At 36.3% G+C, this 13,936-nt stretch overlaps 1 pseudogene across 1 annotated transcript; it reads right to left on the reverse strand.

The window, feature by feature from the left end:
- Positions 1-1,427: 1,427 nt before the first annotated feature.
- LOC147499337 (E3 ubiquitin-protein ligase SP1-like) lies at positions 1,428-9,223 on the reverse strand (annotated as a pseudogene). The gene is made up of 10 exons (XR_015195806.1): positions 8,932-9,223; positions 8,410-8,534; positions 8,214-8,309; positions 6,244-6,381; positions 6,098-6,163; positions 5,848-5,960; positions 5,665-5,756; positions 4,749-4,792; positions 4,569-4,677; positions 1,428-1,741 (listed from the first exon to the last, which is right to left on the reverse strand). The product of XR_015195806.1 is annotated as an E3 ubiquitin-protein ligase SP1-like (transcript).
- Positions 9,224-13,936: the final 4,713 nt, after the last annotated feature.

Below are 13,936 nucleotides of genomic sequence, written 5' to 3' on the forward strand. Positions count from 1 at the left end.
TACTCCTTCCACCACCACCACCAACAGTTGTTGTAGTCCTGATCATACGCTTGGCACGAGCAATATATTCAGTAGCCTTGTCATTGATATTAGCCAGTGCACCCTTTTTCCCATCTTCCTCTGTTGTTGGTGTCACTTCCGGTGGCTCAACCTTACTAGCGATCTTCTGTTCTAGCTTACCATCTCCTAGCAGAACTACCTTTCCACCGGCTTCTTTTCCCGGCTCTACATCTACCTTTTTCGATGTATTTCTATCCACTTTATTCTTGATTCTTTCTACAACATGGTCAAAAACTAAATCTTGAGCTAAATCTATCTTTCGACTACCGGTTGCTTTTGGACTATCATGGATAGATACCGATGGTTTTATTGGCTTCACTCTCACTTTTGCAGTTGATGGATGTGACGGCAATAGCAGAGTTTGATCAGTAGCTGGAACTACTTCAGCCACTTTCCTCTTTCCCACTATGTCCACATCCTGAAGCCCCTTCACTTGTTCAGGTTTTCCAGGACCAGGAATCTTATCCTGGACACCAAAGCTTTTAGCATAATGTTCCCCAGGGGGTGGCGGGAGTGACACTGGTGACAGAGCTGGGGTAGCAACAACAGGATCTTTTGACGGGTGAGAAATACGGCGAAGTGGTCGAAAAGTAGGAGTGACAGAAAGAGCATCAAAGAGCTTCTCACACACTCCTTTCTGATTTGAGTTGGTGGATTCTTTCTTCTCCATCGAAGGTATGAGAGCAATAGGTGCAAGTGTAACGAGACAACCGTATGGCTGAAAACTAAGAGAGAATAGGGAGTAATATACAGATTACAGAGGACGTTGCTTTCTTGTGTGAAAGTTAATTGAGTCGCGTCAAAATAAAGCGGGAATTGTTCCTTATTCCGAACAGCTAGAAAGGAAGACTTCTTTTGCTCATTTTCTTCTAAATGCCTAGTTCCAGAACATATTCACTCTTTTTTTTTACATGTTTTCTTACTAAGGAATCAAAAGAGGTTTGAGAATTTCACCATCATGTCATAATAACAATTCTGTTTTTAAGCAAAAAGAACGGTGGCGTGTTGAACGCTTTCACTAACAGTACAACAAAAGATCCTTGGAACGTTCTGATTTCTAGCATACATAATAAAAAATGAAAACTATGATGGGTGATTTTTCAATGTGTCCAAGAAGACTGACAATGTAGGACGGTTGAAATAATTGGATAAAAATTATAACATGCTATCTACTTAACACTGGCTAAGTGCTGAATTAGTGACAAAAAAACTTGTACAAACAACAGACATCTGCAACATGCATGTAGAATCAAAACTTGAGAGAAAACAACAACACACAATAAGGTCAACAACGTACTTTCTCAATTACTCTAATACAGAATGAAGAATTAGAAACTGAAAGTAAACAGCCAACAGTGGGTCACAACTTGCAACTAAATCATGTCGGATATATTGTAAAATTCAAGAAGAAAGTATGTACGGAGTAGGACATTGTCCATTCAACACGACCATTATGTAAAACTGTAAATTGGTAATGCCTGCAGTTCAAGATGTGCATCTACCACAAGACATTCTTTCATTACAAAATTTACATCACCACCACATAACCCTAATCATCAATCTTCCATGCCACAACCTGGGGGAGGGGGGTGTCCTTACAACCTGATCAATACCTCGCCGACAAAGTGAACAGCTGGTCAAGTGTGATGAGCATGTCATACAACAGCACATATGTCCACACCTAAATAATGCATACAAATAATTAGTGTTTTGTAAGAATAAGTAAGTACACCAAATGGAACAAAAGACAGTCTGAAAGGAAATATTTAGCAAACTTAATTCCCTATCAACTAAAAATACAGGCAACTGTTAATTAATAAAGAGAACATGATGTTAAGTAAGATGCACTTCAGTGGTCGCTACCAAGCGAGCATGATGTTAACAAGATGACAAATATTCATTGATACAAACCAATCTAGTGAAGTGAAACCTCAGGGGCTATTTGTTTTTTTGGGTTAAGTTATAAGAGGGTCTTATAAGACCATGTGTTATAAGAGGGTCTTATAAGATGGTCTTATAAAGTGGTTTGTTTTTCATTTTAAATTCCTCTTACAAGTACTTGTAAAAATATAAAAAACAAATACATGACATCTTATAGATGGTTATTTGACAAATATAACCCTACTTTACATCACATTTAACTTGAATAGATTAATTTGAAATAAGCGTATAGTTTGATTTTTTATTTCAAATCAATTTTGATAATTAGAATATCGATTTTAGAAAACTACCTTAATTGGCAGTAGTGGTAGTGGTCTTAATAGCACGGTGATAGTGATAGTGGAGGTGATGATATTGGTTTTAATAGCACGGTGGTGGTGGTAGTAGTAGTAGTAGTATAGAAGTGGTGGATATCTTAATAGCACAATAGCGGCGGTAGTGATAGTCTTAATAGTACGGTGGTAGTGGTGGTGGTGGTGGTGGTGGTAGTGGAGGTGATGATATTGGTCTTAATAGCACGGTAGTAGTAGTAGAAGTGGTGGTAGTGGTTTTAATAGCACGGTGGTGGTGGTAGTAGTAGTAGTAGTAAAAGCGGTGGATGTCTTAATAGCACGGTAGCGGTGGTGGTGATAGTCTTAATAGTACGGTGATAGTGGTGATGGTGGTAGTAGTGGAGGTGATGATATTGGTCTTAATAGCACGGTAGTGGTGGTTTTAATAGCACAGTGGTAGTAGTAGTAGTAGAAGCGGTGGATGTCTTAATAGCACAGTGGCGGTGGTGGTGATAGTCTTAATAGTACGATGGTAGTGGTGGTGGTGGTAGTGGAGGTGATGATATTGGTCTTAATTGCACGGTGGTGGTGGTAGTAGTAGAAGTGGTGGTGGTTTTAATAACACGGTGGTGGTGGTGGTGGTGGTGATAGTCTTAATAGTACGGTGGTAGTGTAGTGGAGGTAATGATGGTGGTGGTAGTGGTGGTGGTGATGATGGTGGCAGTAGTAGTGGTGGTGGTTTTAATAGTTTGGTGGTGGTAGTGGTGGTGGTGATAGCCAGTGGTGGCTAGAGCAATAGAGTTATTTGGAGAAGAAGATAATGAAAAGAGAAGAAGAGAGAAATGAGGCTAGGGGTATATGGACGGGGGTGTTTGAATCATTTTTCAAGTTATAAGACTTATAGAATTGAAGTAAATCCAATTTTGGTACTTATAGAATTGGAGCCTCTTATAAGACATTTCTAGTAGAATGCCTCTTATAAGAGGCAAAAAACAAACCAAAAAAATGTCCAAAATCACTGGGCCACATCTTATAAGAGGTTATAAGACATCAAGGTCTTATAAGAGGCAAAAACAAATGGCCCCTCAGACATGTGGTTCAGTCAGCTGAGCAATCCAAATTATTCCATCACAGACCCACTGATTGGATAGAGCACTCTAGGAATATTTCTATGATCATAGTGTTCTAAGAAATCTACAATCTCACCGACCGAAACTTAGTAGCCCTAACAACTGAAACCTTCACTACTCTAAAATGGAAAAAGGAAATCAACCAATCAACACTTCAACTCTAGGCGATCTTAGCGACTTACAAGCTGCATAAGGGCTACAGCGACTTCCTCTTCTCACATGGAGTTCTTATTTCCCTAATTTTTCCAAGTTAAAATTATCCATCTCGTCATTGACTCTTTTTAGATTTCTATTTCGTAGTTCCTTTGGACTTCTCATTACAGAGCAATGAAGCAACATTTCTCAATGAAGAAGCAAAGATCTAACGTAAATCGTAATTTATCCCTACATACACAAAATTTTCCCTTCTATGATCTTTCAAAATACATAAAAAATATAAAACACACAATTTCCATTTTCCACCTAACTTACAATGAATTGGTAGTCAGTTCGTCACTTTTACTCCATGTTTTAGAAAATAATATGTGTTCCCATTACATGTGTATGGTTGTTAAATGATGGTGCTTGGAAATACTAAAAAAGTAATACTAATGGAAACATGAGATTAGTTGAGGCACGAAATAAAGGCAGGCATGTCATAAATACATAATGCATCTTTGTAATTGAAGATTTACAGGAAACGAAACAAGATGATGTAATAACCAAAGAACAGTTACTACACCAAGAAACATCCTACCCAACAGGACCATCAAGGTGAATAAACCTCATTTTGAGTTTATCTCTTATTTCTACATGTATCATCTTTGACTCTTTGGACTTCATGGTTTTGCTCGACTCCATATTAATTCACGCTCATGTAAAACACTGAGCCAAATCATCCACTCCATCAGACCTCCTAAATGATAGTGATGGCCATAGAATCAAGATTACTTGTGGCCTAAGCGTTTCTAACTTTCTATATGGACTCATTCAATTATGTAAAGGCGGGCCTAGCTTTACTAAATGTACCCACATAAGTGACACAGACTCAGAAGGTAAGTTTTCAATACCTTGCACACAGAAGTGAATTAAGAATACTAGTCATGGTGAAAAAACATGAACCCCACCAATAATAAAAAACTAGCCAAATTAGGCAAACTAAAAGGAGAGTTTGCAAGGTGCTTACGGGACAAACACCGTGTTGTACTTGTGTTCCAGGCATATCACACACAAGTCTGCCATGAGACGCTCCTTTTTTGCACTCTCCGGTCCATTGTCAGCCTTCTCATCTGAACCTACTCGTCAAAATTAAACTCATAAAAACTTTTATAAACTACTAAAAAAAGAAAACACTGGAGAAATGTACCATCATGATCCTGCTCTAATCTTTGTGCAGCAGCAGCAAGGACCCTGAAAGAACAAGACCTCATTACATGTTTTTCAGAAGGATAACAAAGAAGCATAGTAGAACCAGCTAATTTATCATCTTAACAAAATCACCCTGCAGAGTTGAGACGAATTTTAATCTATGAGTTTAATTTTCAGACTTTCCTCTCTGATTAACATTCTGTCATGCTTCTGTGTATCAGATTTATAGTGGTGAACTAATGTCTGACCTACAAACTCATGGTGTAAAAAAGATAGTGGTGCAACAGAAACCCATCAATGCCATACAGAGACATGATAGTGAAACAGAAATCCATCAAATTCATCCAAGAAGTTATGTGGTCATACGTTGGGCTACAATCTCATTAAAGAAGATGTGGGTCTTTAATTTGTTCAGATGCAGAGAATTAGAAGTAGATTATTTATTATTTTTATTAAATTGGCAATATGCTACTCAGCAGTTTATATTTTCTTTGGTTTCCTTATTCAAATAGGAATAGGAATTAAAAAATAGGAATAGGAATTAGGGTGGGTTCCTATTCGGATTCCAATTAGATAATAGACATTTAGTAGTCTTTTTATTATTTTAAGGCATGCTAGCCTTCATTCTTGGTTGGTTGTTATTGAAATTTTATTTTAAGAGAATCGTTCTTCTAATTGAAGATTTAATCCCTATACTTAGGTGCATTTTTCGTTAAAATTTATCAGTGTTTATCATCATACTTTGCTTCCACCTTTGTGTTACATCATGTTCATAGTACCAACCTTCTAAATGTGATATGGTTGTGTACTAGTGTAAGATACATTTCTGCCTTTCGGATGAAGACAGTTATGCATTTTCTCATAACAATACCATGCAATTTAAGATTTTTTTAAAAAAAATCAAAAAGATTTACCTTCGCTGCAAATCAGATCGGCGTGTTCTTTCCATGATGTATCAAATAGCATGTTTAGCAATCCCCACCCCATAGAGGCGTACTTGTAGATCCTGTAGATGTACCAATTGTAGCAAGTCAATAACATATAACAGGTAATGTAATAAAAATGAAACACTTCGGTACCACATTTTAGAAAACAACCTTGACCATATCCCAAGATTTGCAATGAGTTGATCAATACTTTTTGGGGACACATAAAATGGCCCCTTGTGTGGTCGTTGAATCCGTATTGTCCCAATATCATCTTTGACACCCTAAGCAGCCAAATAAGAAACACAAAAATATAAGAGGTAACACCAACAAAGAGTCGAAGACAAATAACAAGAGGTAACAGTTTAACAACTTATATTTTTAGCATTTTAAGTGATGTATTCATAATATTTAATATCACCTCTCCAACAACAGTCAGTGAAGTCCCAATCGGAAGAACTCTTTCAATGCCCTTCACTCCAAGCATCTGCAAATTGTAAATAGGGTTAATAGGTAATACATTCACTGAGACATCTCTATATAGCGATGTTGCAGAATAAGACAAACCTTCAGTCCTTGAAGATAATCCAGTGTCCCACGTACAAGGGATCGACCAGACTCTTCAAAGATTTCTCTTCCTATAGCTAATACCAGGCCGTTAGCACCTCGAGCTCCCACCACATGTACACGCCCAGTCCCATCATCCTGTCATAAAATACATTTAACAAAAATACAGAGAGGGAAGGGTCATGTTGACCTACCAAACATGCAGAGAAAAATTAATTAACTTAAAATTTACTCAAAAGAAGAGTAATTTTACATTATCTGGTCCATTAGAAATACCACTAACTTAAAACACAATTTCCTCAGAAGAGCAGTAAATTTTAAAATCTGAGCCATTAAATGCAGTCATGGAATGGGAATATAAAAATCTCCATTTCTCAGAGATAAAGTTTATTACTCCATGACGTTGGTTCACAATACAAGCCTCCAAATTATTAGAGCGAAGGACTGGAAAGGCCCTAGTATGCCAATTCCAAAGATGCAGCAGAATTCACTAAACTCATTAATTCAAACAATTAACGAGCAAAGCTACAGTTAAGCATTGTAGTAACTTCTTTTTTAATCAATTGTAGCACTAACTATGGGATCAAAATATCTTTACCATTTACCTCTTTTTATAACTTGAGCTCTTTCCAATTAAAGCGCGATACAAATTTAAGAAATATGCTACGAGGCATTGCCACCCACGGTATGTTTAAGAATGTTTATGACCCTTGTTAGACCTGCAGTCCATTTGATAATCAGTGTTGCACCTCTCTCAAGCAGCTTAAGCTTTTAGAGTAGAGTGTATAATAACACAATACCACAGTTCTAGGTCCTGAGAGGTCACTGGTTCAAGTCTCAAATCCAGCGCTAGCGCAACGGGGTTTCTTATAACACATGTCTGCACCTAGGGCGGTGTTAGGGCTTAGGCGTGTTTCTGCCCCTTGTTAGACTTGCTATCCCTTAGATATTCATTCATGTGCGTCTCCTACAGCTGGCCCGTTTCGAGTAAAGCCATTCGAAGTACAAGATAAAAGATTATGAAGTCCTACAAATAGCATCAAAATAAATCTATATATACACGGTTGAACCAGCAACAATTGAATCTACAATTTGATGCGGGATGGTAAATTAGTAACTTGGGTTCAGCTCAGGTTGAAAATTTGAACTCTGGCCTTCAGCTGGTTTGACTTGGGAAGCAAAACCCAACACATCACAAGCAGCACTATTTTTTCGGTAGCATTATCACTCATTGTTTCAAGCATCTTCCATAAGGAACTAACGTCAATGTAGTCAATCTGATATGGACATCCAGTCGTGATCCAGCCCAAGCCCAATGCATTGACGTCCCCTCTTTTAATTAGTTTGTTTTATTTTGATTAGTTATTGCCGTGTGGCATAGTTTGATTGGTAGGCTTTGTTGTCAAAGTAAAACCCTATTATAAATAAGGATTGTAATTAGGTGTTTAAAATGGGAGATTCATATTTTTATGAGTTTTGAGAGATTAAGTATAAGAGAGACTTTTAGGGTTCTTGATTTATAATTATTGAAGTGTGGATTCTATTCAATTGTTGCTTCTACCAATAGTTAAACTGCATTACAATCACCATACAAAATTAACAATCACAAAAAAAAAAAAAAGGCCACACAGCAAAACACATTTGGAGTGAAATTTCAAACCAGTTGCCATCCACCATCCAACTACACGCTTTCAGTCGTGTGTATGTGTATTAGAAGCCTAGTCTGTTATGTTGTTTAAATGACACACCTAATTTCTATTTCTTTTTGATGAAACCACATCAAAATGCAAAAAGTGTTTAATTTGTTTGAGTTGTTATTGCTAGACTGCTAGTGTCAAGCACATATACACGTGCCAGCATCTATATAGTGTGTTAAACACCTAGTAACCATCTCAAGCGCCAAGGCACATCTCTGTCCTTGATATTTAGGTGTCAAAACAAGGGCAGAAAATAAAAGAACATAAACTCACCAAGTACCAGGGAACCTCTTTACTCATGGCGAGCATAAGAGCCGAGTCTTCAACCCATGAACCAGAGTCATTGTGCTTCAGAAAGTGTTGTTCAGCCTGAAATATTAGGATAACCTTCATGAGACCACTACAGGGCTAACTAAAAACAACAAATATAAGGATTACTATTGATATTTGAAGTAAAAAATCTCCTTACCATTTCCTCCACTATAACACCTCTCAAACCACTATCACACTAGATGATGGGTGCATCTGAGCCCACTCGCCCAGAGACAGTAACAACTAGTGGCAAGACTTTGCATGCTGTATCAAGGATTTGTGCTGGAAAATGAGAGCAAAACCAATTACTTGCATATCTGTGATAGTCTAATAGCTTGAGATTCACAAAAGGAAAGGGGGCAGAAACTTTAAAAACGAGTGGAAAATTTAAGAATTTAAATGAAAATCTGAGGGATTGAACGGTGAAGACAGGAAGAAGATGATGAAAATGCAAACATAATGATGCTGGTTGGAAGTTGAGGCATAGCTCAACTCCCATGGGGATATAGATGGTTGCCCAATTAACCAGAGACTACAGAAGTAATAGCATGGAACCACTCGTGTATCATGCAATGCGATTAAAACAATGCACTAATAATGTTGGACTACCGAATTGCTCAAAACAACGTAAAACTTACATTGGCACAATAACAACTGAAAATGAAAAACGCCCACTTACCCAAATCCTTCAATTGACCGATCCTATAAACCGATTTCAAAATATCGGCATCCCTGAAACATAATACTTTCCGCTACTCCTGCCCAGAAGATAGAGTGCAGCTGCACTTAAGCAGCAGGTCATACCACCCCATGGAAACATATCCTCAAAAACAAGCCTTCAAAAAAACTTAATGAACTAAAAACGAAGAGAAAATTTATAGAATTTGATACGAATTGAAGACTTAAAGAGAAAAGATTGAAACTTTATGTGTAATTAGAGAGGGAGATTTGATGCCAAGAGTTGTGAAGAGGGTAAGGTTTGAGGGGGGAAAAAAACAGGGGCCAGGGTCGAAGTTTCAACAATTTTAAACCATTGGAAATTAGGTAAGCATAAATAAACAAGGGGTTTGGGTCTCATTTTTTCTAAAAATCATTTTTTCTTCAAAAACATTTTTATGAAAAAAATATTTATTCTAAAAATAGTTTTTGAATAAATACGTTTGGTTGTGATTTTTCTTAAAAGCTATTTTATCATATCAGATTTCACACTATATTTCTTGACATATTTCGACATATCACGGCATAAAATACTAAAGTCTAAAACATCTTGGAAGTTCATTTGCCTTGAAGCGCCAAAGTGTTTCCCTCAAAGAAAAACAATTTTTTTTTTTTTTTTTTTTTGATTGGCAAGCATTTTTCAACTTGAAAAACTTGTTTTACCTAATTATCACTAGTAAACTGCATAGCAGTGGGGCGTGAGCGGAGAGGGAGAGAGAGGAGTGAGAGGGAGAGGGATGAATAGAGGAAGATGAGGACAGACAGAAACCAACCAAGTAACGTTTTGGGCCACCTTACCCCCACCCGGCCCAAGATCGTTTGCTCCACTCACTTGATAAAACAAACGAGTTTTTGGGACCAAAAAATATTTTTTGGATGAAAAACTATTTTTTTAAAAAATAGAGACCAAACGCATTTATTTTTTCAAAAAATATTTTTTCACTAATAAACATTTTTTGGCAATAAATAAATAGGATCCAAACACCCCCAGCTTTAAGTTTAATTTTCTGTATTGCCATAGTGTGAGCAGGACTCCAGGAAGAGGAACTTTATTAATAAGTCTGGAGTAGAGGACAGTTGTTTCTTATGAAAGATTCTTATAATAGTCGGCAAGATAAGATAAGTAAGGGGCTATTTGTGTAAACCCCCCACATTTATAAACATCACGATTTCCCCCTGCGCCGTCTGACTTCCATTCCAATTTCGTTGGTATTTCACCTAATACCAAAATTACCCCTTAAGAGACATATATACATAACACTTAGTTTCACGATGGGCTTAAAATCAAGGACTACAAATTAGCCACGTGGCAAGTCAAAATCAATTCTTTTTTTTTTTTCCCTTCAGCCCAAGCCAAGCCAACCGCCAGTACTGTCTACTTCTTCCTCTCGACTTCTATCATTCCCGAGGAGGACGATTCCGTTTATCAAAAAATGATTTGGAAAGCATACCAACAGAAATTGGATGCAAAAGAGGTTCCGTCTATCACTTAATGTATTATTTATTAAGTGAGTGATTGAGTTTCAGTGGTTTAAGGGTTTATTGAAAGATTGGCTGCAAAAGAGGTGGTGTGTCTTGATTGGTTTCGAGTGTTTGATAATTTAAGGAGCTTTCTGTTTCTGTCCACGAGAATGAATTGGAGAAGAAAGATGGGTTGCTACAGTGCATCTAGGGTGGACAATAATGGTATGGCCATTAGTTGGTGGGATTGGGCTTTTTATATTTACACTTGAAAAAGAGTTATTGTTAAATACCCGTTATACCCTTGGTTCAGGAGTAATTTTGGTATTAGATAAAATACCAACGGAACTGGGATGGAAGTCAGATGGTGCTAGGGGGGTGGGTGGGTGGGGTGGGAATCGTGATGTTTACAAATGGGGTTTACACAAATTAACCCTTGTTTTTTTGGCTTAAGTTATAAGAGGGTCTTATAAGACATGGTCTATAAGATGGTCTTATAAAGTGGTTTGTTTTTCATTTTAAGTTCCTCTTATAAGTTATAAGCACTTGTAAAAATAGAAAAAACAAATACACAACATCCTTTAGACGGTTATTTGACAAATATAACCCTGTTTTACATCACATTTTACTTGAATTGATTAATTTGAAACAAACGTATAATTTGATTTTCGGTTTCAAATCAATTTTGATAATTAGAATATCGATTTTAAGAAATTATCTTAATAGTAAGGTGGTGGTGGTAGTGGTAGTGGTCTTAATAGCATGATATTGGTGGTGATGGTTGATAAGCACCCAAAACTGTACTATAAAACCCCATAGAGACATAATATTTCGGTTAATTTTGTGTTTAATAATCATGAAATAATTGTATTTTTGTATTTTTGCAGGTTGGAGCAACTAACGTACAAATAATGATAAAGCCAGCATTTAAACACAGAATAGGGAGTGTACATAAGCTTTCTGATTAAGCCCATGTGAAGCCCAACAAATCCGCACAGAAGCATCAAACTTCCGAAGCTCCTACCTCTTGAACCAGGACTCTAAATGTGACAAGTGAGTTGCTCAGACGATCAGTGCGATGAACTTTACGCATAGGCGAGAAGTTGTAAAATTGCCAAAAGACCGGACCGCCACTGGACTGCACGTGGACCCACTATACGGACCTGCAAGATTTGATGAGTCATCATACAAGTTAAGACAAAGGTGCAAATAATTAGTGCAAAAGTGACACCTTGCATGTAGTTAATAAAGTTAGATGAGATTATGTGTTAATAGTGAAAAAAAGATAGATGTCACTTTGTTGTGGATTGTATGGGTAAGAATGAAGTAAATGTGGTTTAGTGTTCACGTGGGAGGAAATGAGATTTCTCTCAAATGGAGAAGAAAACAAAACAAGGGGGGATGCACTCCATTTACTCCCTTGACTTCTTTTCCTTTATCATGCATTATTTTTTTTAGTTCCTTAGTTTTAGTTTTGAGTTTTGAGTTTTTATGAAAAGCTTGTAATAGTTTTAATGGAAGAAACTTTTGTTCTTCTTCTTCTAAATAAAATCTAATTTTCTTAAGGTTAGTAATTTCTTCTTTAGTTTCTCCTTCTTTTTGTTCTCTCTCTCATTTTACATTTCTATTTTGCACTTTTCATTTTAATCCCAATGATCATGAGCTAAAACCCCCCTTTTGTGGAGGGTTAATGAAGCTCATGTGAGGGATAACCTTTGTAAATTGACTCTAGAAAGTTGTTTAGGAAAAACAACTAGACCTACATCCTATCCCAAAATGGTAGTTGGTGTAGAGTCTAGTTAGGAATCAAGATGATGATCTTAGAGATAAGTCATTACTTTGGTTCCACATGCTAACAATATGATCTTAGAGATAAGTCATATTGTTAGGGACCAAAGTAATATGTTAGGATTTGTCTATGAGTTCTAAGAAGATTAGGATGCAATAATCTAGAGTCAACAATAGAGGTTGTCTTCACATGAGGAAAATTTTCCCTCCATATTCTTCCAATAATTAATTTTTATCTTTGTTTTAGTTGCATGTTTACGTAACTTAAAGTTTTCATTTTTGCATTTAAAAAAACCAAGTAGTTAGTATCAATTCAACCATAACTTAAAACTTACTCACTAGTTTCCTCTTTTAGAGCATTAGAAAGTTGCATGTTGTCCTAGAATTTAGGTTGGTTCGAATCCCTACTCAACTAAACGCAAGAAGACGTGAGTAAGGACTTGAGTTTACTCTAAACAAAATAAAGATTTCATATCCTTATACCGAAAAGTGATAGATATCAATGGTGGTAGTGGAGGTGACGGTATTAGTTATAATAGCACGGTAGTGATGGTAGTGGTAGTGGCGGTGGTGATGGTGGTCATAAAAGCACGGTGGTGGTGATGATGGTGGTCTTAACAGTACGGTGGTGGTAGTGGCGGCGGCGGTGGTGGTCTTAATAGTTTGGTGGTGGTGGTGATATTGGTTAGGGCAATAGAGTTATTTAGAGAAGAAGATAGTGAAAAGGGAATAATAAAGAAATAGGGCCATGAGTATCTAGACGGGGGTGTTTGAGTCATTTTTCAAGTTATAAGACTTATAGAATTCAAGTAGATCCAATTTTGATACTTATAGAATTGGAGCTCTTATAAGACATTTATAGTAGAATGTCTCTTATAAGAGCTGAGGCAAAAAACAAACCAAAAAAAATGTCCAAAATCAATGGTCCATATCTTATAAGAGGTTATAAGACCAAAGAGTTGAGGCAAAAAACAAACAAAAAAATGGCCAAAATCACTGGTCCACATCTTATAAGAGGTTATAAGACCTTGAGGTCTTATAAGAGACAAAAACAAATGGCCCCTAAGACTACCTAGAAATCTTTGTAATTGAGTTTTATCTGTAATTTCATTTGGAAATTTAAATTAGAAGCAAACTCATTACTTCTGTCAATAGGAACTATTTTTCCTTCAGTAATATTATGACCAAGAAAACGAACAATTATTTGAAATAACTTCATTTTTGGTGCCAAAACAACTAAACCATGTAATATGTAAATATTACATGTAATAGCCACATTTATTACATGGTTTTTTAGGTAATAGCCACATTAATATGTAAATATGGGCTAGTATGATCTGTGTAAAACATGGGCTAGTATGATCTGTTACATGTAATAGCCACATTTATTACATGGTTTTTTAGGTTTCAGCTCTATTATTTTTCCAATTATTTTTCTTTCTAGATTTCTTCTTCTTATAAGATTTTTGTATTTTGTTTGACTTTATCTGAAATCAAAAGTGTTATTTTGAGATTCATTTTATGAGTCTTGATGGGATAATATATTAATATTTAATGTGATTAAATTATCAAGTTGTATAGTTTCATTATTGAAACTATTATCATTATGATGAATCTCTATAGTTTCTTTATTGAAACCGTTTATATTATCATTTTCAAGTGGTTTAATATGTGCCACTGTTTCCATACTATCTTGTAGTTTCAAATATAATGGTGGT

The sequence above is a fragment of the Coptis chinensis genome, chromosome 5 (assembly GCF_015680905.1).
Source record: "Coptis chinensis isolate HL-2020 chromosome 5, ASM1568090v1, whole genome shotgun sequence".
NCBI lineage: Eukaryota > Viridiplantae > Streptophyta > Magnoliopsida > Ranunculales > Ranunculaceae > Coptis > Coptis chinensis.